At 40.8% G+C, this 12498-nt stretch overlaps 1 protein-coding gene and 1 long non-coding RNA gene across 7 annotated transcripts in view; one reads left to right on the forward strand and one right to left on the reverse strand.

Moving 5' to 3' along the window:
- Positions 1–553: 553 nt before the first annotated feature.
- On the reverse strand, positions 554–2895 carry LOC135446313 (uncharacterized). 6 transcript variants are annotated; one of them, XR_010439726.1, is made up of 4 exons: positions 2473–2886; positions 2078–2208; positions 1478–1546; positions 554–1378 (listed from the first exon to the last, which is right to left on the reverse strand). It is a non-coding gene; the product is annotated as an uncharacterized LOC135446313 (long non-coding RNA). The 6 variants fall into 6 exon arrangements; XR_010439727.1 differs by having other exon boundaries at positions 1478–1532; positions 2473–2885; XR_010439730.1 differs by having other exon boundaries at positions 554–749; positions 2473–2885.
- A 9348-nt stretch (positions 2896–12243) lies between these two features.
- Positions 12244–12498, forward strand: part of FBXL4 (F-box and leucine rich repeat protein 4) — a 63332-nt gene continuing 63077 nt past the window's right edge. The window contains exon 1 of the mRNA XM_064707250.1: positions 12244–12324. The gene's annotated coding sequence lies outside the window, so the exon portion shown is untranslated. The remainder of the gene's footprint in view (positions 12325–12498) is intronic.

Here is a 12498-nt window from a genome sequence, read left to right on the forward strand (position 1 = left end):
GGGAATCATTGTTGCTCAACAATAAAGCTCTCTGGCTTATTTGAATGTCAACAATTCAGAAAAGTTGATGTTTGGAGCCATCAAATAAAATGTTTTTGTGAAACAGTTTATTATTTCAGTGGTAATTATTTGAATCATTCATGGTAAAGGATGTTTGCTAATGAGAGCTTGGCTGCTGTAAATTCCAGGGAGACTGAATGCTCTTTGTGCTGACAAAAAGGCCCAAATCACTGGAGAGCGACTGACTGGACAAATCATTCATCTATGCAAATGCCAGCTGAAATGGTCAGATGCATTTATTACCCTGCTCATTATAGTAAACAAGGCAGAAATCGTGACTGGCAGTTATCAACTTGCCCTGAAGTGTGATTTGTTCTTCTACCACTATTTAAATGAGAGGAAGAAAGGCATGCCACCAGGGACTTTGTCGGTTTATAAAAGAGTAAATGTCACACAGCCCAGTGCTTAAAGACTTTTGATTGACAAATGTTTTATTTGACATATCAAACAATAATGGTTTTCATATCAAATAGTCCATATTTGTTAGCAGAAATTTAACCCCTGGAAGAGGGAGGACTGATTTTTCAGAATGCTCTGAATCCAGATGGAAAGTCAGATGTAAAAAGAAACTCTCTAACTGGGTGGACTGGAAAGAGAGTAGTGTGGAAACATATTTTTAATGCAGGCTCCAAATGAACTGCTGTCTCCGTTGCTTTAAGAAAGCATCTCGCACTGGCAAGGCTAATAGCCTGTAACAGAAGGAAATAAAAGAGTGATTTATTGTTTTTTGTCTTAAAGGAAATACAAGAGCCATCCGGGAGTTCTAAATGGGACCTGCCTCATCCTTAAACTATGTTCCTGGAACACTTATGCTTGTAATAGGACAGGACATAGCCTGATTTGTTCAATGAATGTATGGGTTTGACATTGAGAAATTTTACTGGAAAAAATGAAAACAAAAAAGAAGCAGAAGAACATAGATCAGGATTCTTATTTGTATCACAAGCGTGCAATTGCTGCTACCTTTTATTTTAACAAGCACAGGTGATCTGTCATTTTTGAATATGAACCAATTTTTATACAGGTGGTTCTAAGACCCTCTAAAAATATTTGCAAAATCCCAAGTCCCCTGGTATTAAATAAGAAAGAAATGACACATGATGCTTCATATCATTTGCAGATGATGTCTTTTCATGTTTGTTAGCTGGTACAAGAACCAGATGGAAAAGCCTGTATGCTCTATCCAGATGTGGACATACACTGTTTGAGAACAACCTCTTTCAGCTTTATAGAATTGGGAGAAAAAATTCCGAGTCAGATCCTTTAAACACTTTCCATCCAGAAGAGTAAACTGGATCTCAATAATGAGATCCTGAAACTGAAGAAAAATCAGAGATCATTAGCTATTGTAAGAGGAGAATAAAGTCCTTTGGTTGTGACTCTTGGGGGAAGGGGACACACACATGATCCTACCCACCTGTATCTTCTAACCAATGCATATTGTTGAACTGAGATTCTGCAACCCAGGTAGCCTGAAGGAAAAATGCTCAGTGGAAAAGAAGGAAGAAAAAGAGTATCAGAAAGATGCTTTGGATTATCTAGGAAATAGAATATGATTTTAATAATGGCATGAATATGAAAAATACTACCTATTAGCCAGAATGATAGAGGGAGGAATTAAAAACAAACACTGTCTATATAATGCTTTACAGCTCTTGTGAATCGAACATTAAGTGGTTCATTCTCTCATTAGCTCTCTGAAGTAACATCATTAATCCTCCTTTGTGATGGGGGAGCATCTGCATACATAGATAAGTGATAGATATGTAAGGTCACTCAGCTGGCTGCAGCCAACCTGGGTGTTATTACCTAGAGCATTTGATTTCCACGTGTGTGCATAGTTATTACTGTAAGCAGGAGGATGTACAGACACATTTCCGATGTGCTGAAAATTAACTTGCACTGCACACCTCTGCTATCAACATTTAAAGGTTCCTACTTTTTAATGTCATAAAAAAGCACTTGTCATTGTGGTTACCCCTACTGTCATTAGAAACACAGCATTTTTCATTCCAACCTGAAACACTGTTTCTTATTCCCAGTATCCCATGTGCATGGAGGTAGGTTGGCCTGGTGCTTGAGAGTAACACCCTGGCTAGTCAGGCTGTGCTGCCTTGCTTATGAAAAGAAAAGTCATCCATAGATACCCTGAAACCACAAGGACAGCTGTTGAGACACACCTTGCAGACAGAACTACAAAGATTCTTGCTCATCACAATGCAACAGTAGTACTCGATTTTGAGACATTGTGCAAGGATAACTGTCAGAAAGTAATTATTGCAAATGCAGGGAAGAAAATATTCCCTTTTTTTTCCTAGCATGGCTTCTATTATTAGGGCTAAGTGCCCTCTCTTACTCTGAACATAATACATTCTGGACACACATATTAAAAAATTAAAAGTAATTTGTTACCAGCATCTGCTTTGTAGGCATTATGACATTATCCTCCTGTCTTGGGATACATCCAGTTCTTCTTCATGGGAGTCCCTGCTCCTCCCCCCTCCTATGCCTTCCTGTTCCCCTTTGATCATTCTCATTCTCCTGATTTCTGACTCGGTCTCTCAGAAGCTGGTGTGTTTAAATGCTCCCATTGGTCCCCCATTCCAGCTGCCATCCATCTCCTTCACACCTGCCATGACATCTCAGAGTCGTTGCTTCTGTGCGTCTTGAGGGTGCTGTCACGAGGGGCTGATTTAACACCATGGAAGAGGCAGACAAATGGTTAGCTGAGGCACAGGACAGGCCAAGGGAGCTTTGTAAAAGCTATAAATAGCCCTCTTGAGTTTGAGGATTTTGCAGCTGAAGAAGGCAAGGTGCTAATGAGGCAGGGAGGAGCACCTGCTCTTCGATGACACTGCTGGCCTCCACCTTCTCCACTGGAGAAAAAGTTAAAGGAGTTGATTAATATAGTTCAGGAAGGTTTCAGGATTAATTTTCAGGAATGTGAAGTAATCAACATTTTCTCAAGCAGTTAGTAGGTTCAGTCAATAACAATGCCACCTTCAGAACTATGTGCCCAGAATAAGTGATCATCAGGAAGCCAGAGACAGGACAACACTCAGTCTAAAGGGTTATAATAATAGAATAGGGGAAAAATAATTAACAATGATAAATATATTTCATTAATGAGTGCTGGAAGCTAACAGCAGGCAGCAAAAAACCCCAACCCTGTTTAATTTTGCTGGTTATTCCAAGTAACTTGGTGTCCCCTGTGTGGAGGTAGTGGGCTGCTCACACATATGCAGTTTTCTGTACATTCCAAACTCATGCAGGAGCTGCAGATGTCATTGCAGCTTCATGCTTGGACTAGTGATCCCTAGCTATGTCCTCCAAACATAAGGAAAGCTTTTCATGCAGGAACAGAGAAATTAACAGATTCAAAACAAACACCAGTTTTCTTGGGAAACTTCTCCATTAAAAAACTAGGAATAAAATCACTGTGCCCTGAAAAACTTATTCCAGTGTGCACACCGTTACCTTGTTTCTGGATAAACTAATTAATTGCATTACCAGTAACTCACTGACAAATCTCATGATATGCTGGAAGAAAAACCTTCAGGAAGAACGGACCTACCTAAGATCTTCCTTATGCTACTTTATAATGGGTTAATTCCAGTCACTTCAAAGTGTAAAAATCAATACAGAAGCAGGCCAATTCTTTTATATATACTTGTAGTCAAAAACTATTGAATGATCATAATTAGGGGAAGTCATTGGCACACAGTGCCTAGTAGCCTGAAACTGAAGGGACAATGGAACAAATAAACTATGAAGATATTTCTACATTTAAAAAATTGTTCCTTACACAGTCTGAGCTGTGTCCAATACAAAGATATTTTTATCAGCCTTTTCATTATTCAGAATTCTTTCAACAATTGCATCGAAATCAATGTAACCACCGATTTCCATGACAGCACGAATTCATGTTAATTGTACATTAATTCCCAGGATGAATAATTGAGGTATCAGATGCAACAGCTCAAAAAAATGAAACTTTTCTTTACTGCTTAAGTAATAAGTTATGAGCCTTACGCTGATCAAGAAAACTGTGCCTAGGTCTTCATTAACACACCAGGAATCAACCCACAGCTGATAAAATCAGAGACCATGCAGGTTTAACAGTGTGTGACCCTGTTGTGTTTGACTCAGCCTGAACATACCTGTGGTCTTGAAGTTTCTCAGTGCTGGTAATTTTATAGCTAGGAACCAGCACCTCCCATTATGCTGTAAGACCTCTCCAAAGCAATCATGATGTGTGGATGCAGAAAAGGAATTATTTTAAAATAATGCCTAGTTCTTCTTGTTTAGGATCAGCTAGAATTTACTCCCATTTTCCTGTATTTCTTCCTGGCTGTGTTTAATGGAGAACTTACATGTAGGTGTTCTGCCCATTACAATTCCCCTGTGTACCAATATGACATTATGTTGCTTGATATTACCTCCCATTAACCCTCTATTTATAAATATGACTTAGATCATAAACATACTTTATCAATTAGGGAAACCAGCCAAATTCTTGCAAGAAAATATGACAATTTCAAAAGCTAGAAGGTTGCAAAACAGAAGGAGATAGCTAAATAAACTGACCCAATTTACTTGTAACTAACAGCTTGCTTGTTTCTAACCAGCTGTAAGATGGAAATAGAGTATCCAGCCTGCTAAGGAAAATTCCAGTGTAATTATTAGCCAAGAATGGAAAAACCGCAGACCCACCCACAGTTTTTATATTCTGGTCATTTGAATGCCAACATGGTGCCCATGCATACTTCAGAAGCAACTTAGTCCAGTGGTTTCTATTGCTGTAGCAAGTTCATTATTAAGCAGAGAAGGCTTGGGTCAGACATTTGGCTGTGCACTGTGCTATTTTGTATTTGTACCATATCCACACTTAAGGGACTTGCACAAATTAAAGAGATCAGGAGTGTTTCCTGAGTGTGTGTGTCTGCACATATGGAATTTACAAGCACACATACACAGCATATGTTTTAGCTGTTGGTATAGCAGGGAAAGAAGGTGGATACAAGCTTCTAGTTAAAAGCTGAAGCTCGTTAAGTCTTTCCTGAAATTGGCTGCTAAAAGCTTATGTATTTAGGGAAGTGTCACTTTCTTTACTTACACATTATCTGCTCAAGACAAAAAGGACAAAGATCAGAACTAGAGACTCCTTGCCAGCTTTACACACCTGCCTTAGCAAGATGAGCCCTCTTTCTCAATCCATTTCCCAAATTTTCTCTACAGTTTGGAAAAGTGCTTGAATGACAAGCTCAGATGGACAACCGGAAACCATTTATCCTCAGCTCTGAGAGGAGGACAATTTCTGCTGGCAAATTGACCTTATCTCTTTGAGAAGTTAGCTTCCTTTTTTGTGCCCTTGCTTGTTGAAGAGGACTCATTAGGTTAACCAAGAGGTCATTAGGTCATTAACTGCCCAAGCTGTGGTAGATTTCCCATGACTTTTTAAATCTTGCAAATATTTGGACCTTCCAAACCTTCCTTCAGTAAAATTCAGGAGTAATTTTGTTTTAAAAGAAGACAACAAAATAGGATGCTGAATTCTAATATATTTTCCAAACTGTTCCATCACAAAATAAGCTTTTCAAAATACTTTGTACATTTCCTTGTCTCTCTTTTTTTAATAAAACACATCAAGCACCATAACCTTAACTTTTATAGACACCTTTTCTTATATTGCCTTTTCATCCATCAATTTTACTTTTCATACATGTGGTATCCCTAGCAATGGAGAAAGATACTAAATAAGCATATGGTTTTACTGTTGGCATATTTACATGGCTGAAAGCAGCTTTTCTGCATCTGTGGATGCACATGCTCTTTCTGAAAGAAAACTTTTGCCCATCTGATGTATCATATCAGAAGCTTAAGACATTGCAAAGAACCACCTCCAGCTTCTGCACTCAGTGCTGCTGATAACAATGCTAACATTGATCCAATCTGAGCAGCAATAGGAAGTACTTTACAGTACTTTTCAATGCTTTCCAGGTTTCTTTTCAATGCTTTTCAAGATTTCTTGGTGGAATCACCTAACTGTCTAGCATCTGTAACTCTTCAGCTTTGCTAAGTTCTGATTTGACTGATCATGCTATTGTGAAATGTGGCAGCAGTGGACGAACCACTGTTTTGTAGCCAAGGAACACAGCTGACCTATAAAAATATCTCTGGTCATATGAATGCATTGTAGAGAGTTTAAAATACTTATGTGATGTGAAGGGATGTGATCCTTGATGAGAGGATGACAATGTCTTTTTGTGAGGCTTAATGACATATCTCTGTTGAGATCAATGTGACTCAGATGTGCAAACATTGAAGTACTGCACTGCAGCTCTATCTATTCCCCTGGTTTTTGTGCTGAAAAATGCAGTGTGGACATTTTACACATCTATCTCAAAACTACCCATCATCTGCTCCTTGCTTCCAGACAGTTCATACAGCCATTATACATTAAAATATTAAATCACTGATAACTTTCTAAAGAAAAATTACTGGCATGATAAATGATACTTGATCTGATTAACAATTACTAACAGTCAATATCATGTCTGATAAAACACTAACTGTCCTTCTACTTGTTAGAACTTTCTTTCCATCGTGAAATTACAATGAGACATTGTTTAAATGTACCTTCCAGCTCTCTTGTTATAAGGAAGGAATCAATTGTCCCTGCTCCTTGAGTGTACCTGCCTGTGATACCTCTCTGCACTGCTAGCAGGCTGCAAGGAAAGCCTAGAGTAGAAACAGCCAGCAGTGCACCAGGAGCACTTACTTTTAGAAATTTGACATTCAGAAGGTTAAAGCAGCAAGTCTGGTTTGAAGAAAGTAGGTGCTTTGCCAGAATTGCCTCTGGGAAAATTTTTTATGGCATAGACACCTAGAGCATTTACTTGTCTGCTGGAAGAGAAAAATGGTGGTAGCCCAAGGGCTAAGGGAATTTCCTACTCATTCTTTCAATTGTTATTCAGGTTTCAACGTTACTGTATATCTTCCTAAAATGCTGTATAGGTTTTACAGCCCTGCTCTTAAATTTCAATTGAATGCAGGAACAAGCTGTGCAGTGTCAACACAAAAGCTTAATAAGATTGTATCTATCTCTGTCTCTTTAGATCCCTATATGAAGCCTATTGCTGGTTAAAATTAGCATATTATCCTTACTGGATCCTACTGTTGCTGACAAAGGATTCTGGTCTAAAACTTGTCTGAAGATTCTTGCACAACAACCTCCTTGTATACAGTAGATTTTGCTATCTCAGATTTCCAAATCCTCATTAAAAATCTCATAAAGACTTCAGTCAGCACATCCTTTCCAGGCTTTAGGAATACTGCTCATATTTCTGCAGGAAGACAAAAAGGAAAGAAGAAAGATGTTTAACCATGATATGTCCAGGTAATACTGTATTTTGATAAATCAGCATTTTCTCAATCTTTATGCTTTTTTCTTAAAGCTTAATTACATATCATGCAGAGTATTTACACAGCAAGGGCAGTGGTTAACCATTCAAATGCTGAATCTGTTACTGTCATATAATATATAAATATATAAAATCATGTATACTGGGACTTTATGGGAGACAAAGCAAGACATCACCCTTGCTCAATAAATCTATAACCTAAATTCAATGTGATCTACCAAGAACTAGTAACAAGCAGCAGAGACACAAATCAAACACAGCAGTTGTTTAATAGCATGTAAAATTTAAGCACATTCTTGTACTGTGGCATATTCTCTTTTATCTTTTGATAAAATACAAGAAAATAAAGATAAAATGCAGTAAATATGATCAACTACACAATACAGCATTTTCATAGAATATAGCAGAGAAAGAGAGAATGCTACACAAAATATTGTTACATGGGAAAAAACCCCACAGGGAATAAAAAATTTCCTTTTGAAAAAAGAGTTCCAGCTACCATATCAGCCAAAGAATTGTTAGGCCTGGCTCATGGGAACACCTACGAACTTACTCAGTCTCATTGACTTAGTATACTTTCTCTTCCATTTCAAAGAATATATGTAATTTCACATATCAAAAAGCAGTAATGCTGGTCCAAAAGGCAGTGAGATGTTTCCCATGCTGGGTTAATATCCTGGGATGCAGAGGAAGCCAGAAAGAACAATTCACACCAGTGGCAATGGTGTTATGCATACGCATTCAGTGCTGCTTTGCAGTTAGCACTTGGCTAAGTCTGTTGTATTAAAAATAACTCACTGATTAAAATGATTTCATTATTTTTAGGGTTCAGTTTAACACTTTAATATACAAAGCTTTGCAAAGTGATAACAAAATTCAGATCAGTTCCCTGCTGGGAGCAGGACCTGCTGACTTCAAAGTCAGCTAGTTTCCTGCATGAATTGTTTACTTACAAAACGTTTTCTCAATAAATATGTTAGAAGCAGCAAAACAGACCTCCCTTGTTTGCAAACTTAACTAAAGTGTTACCCTGTATCCACTGGGAGTTGTCTTCTAAGTGTTTGCACAAGGCTCAGGTAAGCTTCACTGCTCCATCAGCAGATTCTTTGTTCTCACTATAAATCCCTCTGCTACATGTGCTTTTCCAACAACTGCTTTTCCTGGAAAAGTGGATCTGGACACCTTTTGTGAGTGTAGAATGTAAATGAGTCTTTGACCTCCAAAGACCAATAGCTGGTGTGTGGTATCTTTACCTCCTCCTGTGGAAAGTTTCTCTCTGGACATTTTAATCAGTTATCACAATGGTGCCTTGGGATGAGTTGAAGTGGAATCAAGGCCTAGTCACTTGTCTTGGGAGCCAAAAGTCATAAAATGTCACCAGTCATATCACTCCTTTATGTACCTTTGGTACACATACAGACATAACTTTTTATCCATGCCACTTACATGGCCTTTCTATGCTCTATGGCTATTTTTGAAATAACAGTATTCCTACTGACTTCAGTTAAGATTTCCCCTCATGAGCAAGACATACCACTGGTTATAATAATGAGAAAATCCTGAAGAAGAAACAGGATGCTGTTAAAACATGAATTTGGTGATTACAATGTTTGATTAACACAGAGAAGCCAAGTCTCACTCTTATGTTACAAACAGAAGGTTTCCTGTACTGCTTTACCAGTGTATTCCCATTCAACAGTGGACTATTTCTGGGATGTATTCTATGCCTAGTTTTACTGCTGATGTGGATATAGAAATATATATAAAGTTTTCATGTGCCATAGCTCACTGGAAATTATCTGTCAGCTCCAGATGTGGACAACTGTTGAATAAAAACAGATCATCAATTGATTTTTGCAAAGGCTGTGGAATGACAATTTGACAGTAATTTGGAGCACATCTTGAATGCACATGGCATGACTTTGAGACAGCAGCCTAGACAAAAAGGACACTGTCACCCAATGTCCTCTATCCCTTTCAATACATACTAGTCTTTCTGCAGTTTTAAAATGCTACATGCCATTGGGCAGCCTCTGTGAATAATGATGGAGTTGGTGTTGTAATTTCTCTAGCTTGTTAAGGATGTGTTCACACATTTTCTGTCTGAAAGCTTGAGGATGGTCTATGTGAAGTGGAGAGAAATGTACCTCCAAACAGTGACAACTTCCACGTCCCTTAGGCACCTTTCACAGGAGAGAAGGGGATATGTTGGATCACCTGGAGGTATCCATGTCTCCCTGTGATTTATAAAATAAGCCCAGCAGACCAGACCAAACACAGAACTTTGACAATGTTAAATTTAAGAGCAATCTGTTCCAGCCTCTGTGAGCTGGCAGATGAGTGGACTGAGAGAAAAATTTTTCATATCCATCTAGGTTTTGCACTGATACAGAATTCAACCTCCACACAACATAAAAACAAAGGATAGGAACAATTTGGCCAAACACAGACCTCTGTACAGATGTCTCTTGCCTGCTTTCTCTTTACAGCTGACAATAGACAGAAATAGAAACTTTTACGTTCCTCTTCTTAGGCGACTGAATGCTAATAGAAGGGGTTAGATAATTTGTTAAATTAACCAATTAAATGGGTTAGATAAATGGTGTGTTCCAAGTATTTCCTCTTCACTTAATTTGAAAAGGAAGGATAGCATGAGAGGTACAAAACCTAAAATGAAAGCAATAATATAAATAAAATAAACTACAAAAATTTATTTTCATGCCTAACCTACTTTCTGACTCACCAAACTTATTCAAATTCTTGTTTCCAACTTTATTTTTTCAAACTTTGAGTTGGACACTCCCTGGGAAGGTGTTTATTGAAAGCACCTTTATAAATACTCTTGTAGCTTGCATCTGACTGTAGGATGGAGGTGAGGATAAATGATGCCAAAAGGCACTCTACATTGTTGTCACTGAAACCTGAAGGGTCTAGCTTCCTCTTCCATGGAAGCAGTGCCTTAAAATTTGGGGCTTGAATTATTATTTTGAAACAGTACAGTGGTGTCTGAGGCACATAAAACAAGTGTGTATATGTGCATTTCTGTATGTGTGCACACACATGTCTGCAGGTCTACAAATCACCTGGAAGCTGGTCATCCTGGCATGTCCCTTGTGGAAATCAGGGTTGTGTGGTGGCTTGTCTGCCACTGCAGTTAGCAACCAAAATGCATTCTATACTAAACTTATAGATTTCTATATTTGAAATTTATTATAAATGCATAGAATTTATATTAAAGCATTATACAAAAAGCACCTTACACAGCAACTATTTGCATATTTTCTGGATTTTTAGAATTATGTTCGACCACCTAGTAAAAGTCAGCAACTCTATTTTCTACTGCATCTGAACAATCCCAGGTACCATCTAACATGGAGCCTTGATGGAAACTTGAGGAGACCAGATGGGGTAACAGCAATTTTAGTGATTATTGCAGAAGCTCTGACTGGAAGGGGTGGTTGGGAGAGAAAGCACTCGTGCACCAAATTAAATTATATGACATTTCCTTTGCAATACACCAGGTAGCAACCCAAGAGGCACCACAGTGTTCTGGAGTAAGTACTTGCTAAGATCAATTAAAAACAGGGCTGCCCTTATGGCATGCTAGGAACTCAAACACGACATTGAAAGCACAACCCAACTGGACTGGGGCTAGGGCAAGACACACTGCCTGGTTTTCTGTGAGAAACCAAGCCGGGGCTCATCCTGAGAGGGTGGCTCACAGCACCCACCTCACCATGGCCTTCATGTCTGCAGAGGTAACAAGGCACAAAGCAGAGTGGGCCTGAGTCACAAAGCACAACATCCAATAATTCAACAGCCTGGAGGGAAGGGATGCCCTCCAGAAGGACCCTGACACACTTGAGAGGTGGGCTGGTGTGAATCTCATGAAGTTCAACAAAGCAAAGTGTGAAGTCCTGCACCAGGATTGTGGCAATCCCTGACACACCTACATGTTGGGTGGAGAAGTGACTGAGAGCCACAGTGTGGAGAAAGACTTAGGTGTGATGGCTGATGAAAAACTCAACACAAGTCAGCAGTGTGCACTCATAGTCCAGAAAACCAATGAGTCCTGGGCTGCATCAAAAGCAGTGTGGCCAGCAGGGTCAGGGAGGTGATTTTCCGCCTCTACTCTGCTCTGGTGAGATCCCACCTGTAGTACTGTGTACAATTATGGTGTGCCCAGCGTAAGGACGACAGGAAAGTTTTGAAGCAAGTCCAGACTAGAGCATCTCCCCTATAATTGCTGAGCAAGTTGGGGCTGTTCAGTCTGGAGAAGAGATGGTTTTGTGGAGACCTCATGGCAACCTTCCAGTGTCTGAAGGGGCTGACAGGGAAGCTGCTGGGATTCTGCACCTGTCCTTGTTGTGGTAGGAGAAGGAGTAATGGGTACAAACTGAAAGAGGGGAAATTTATGTTAGACAACAAGAACAAATTCTTAACTGTGAGAACGGTGAGACACTGGAACAGGTTGTTCAGAAAAGCCGTGGATGCCCCATCCCTGGCACTGCTCAAGGCCAGGCTGGATGGAGCTTTGAGCAACCTGTTCTAGTGCTTGGGGTCCCTGCGCATGGCAGTGGGGCTGGGGCTAGATGATCTTTAACGGCCCTTCCAACCCTTGCAATTCCAGCACTCCCCTATCCCACAGCAAACCCTACCCGCCGCTGCCCGCACGGGCCCGCCCCACGCCGGGGCTCGGGCAAGCGCAGCCGCCGGCCCCGCCCCCGCCGCGCCGCTTCCCCCGGTTCCCGCCCCCGCCGCCCTCCGTGCGCGCTGCTTCCGGCGGCGCCCGGCGCGGCGGCGGCTCCGGCGGCCCGGGCAGCTCCGCCCTCCGGACGGGGTAGGGTGGCGGCGGTGGCGGCGGTGCTGCTGCCGGGCGGGCGCGGGGGGGCCGCAGCGCCGGGCCCTGCAGCAGCCCCGGTGCGGGGCCGGCCCTGCGCGGCGGGGGCGGGCGGCCGCGGGTGTGCGCTCCCCGTCCTCCCGCCCAGGGCCGGCTGCCGGGACCGGGCCGGGC

This window comes from Zonotrichia leucophrys, chromosome 3 (genome assembly GCF_028769735.1).
Source record: "Zonotrichia leucophrys gambelii isolate GWCS_2022_RI chromosome 3, RI_Zleu_2.0, whole genome shotgun sequence".
NCBI classification, from domain to species: domain Eukaryota; kingdom Metazoa; phylum Chordata; class Aves; order Passeriformes; family Passerellidae; genus Zonotrichia; species Zonotrichia leucophrys.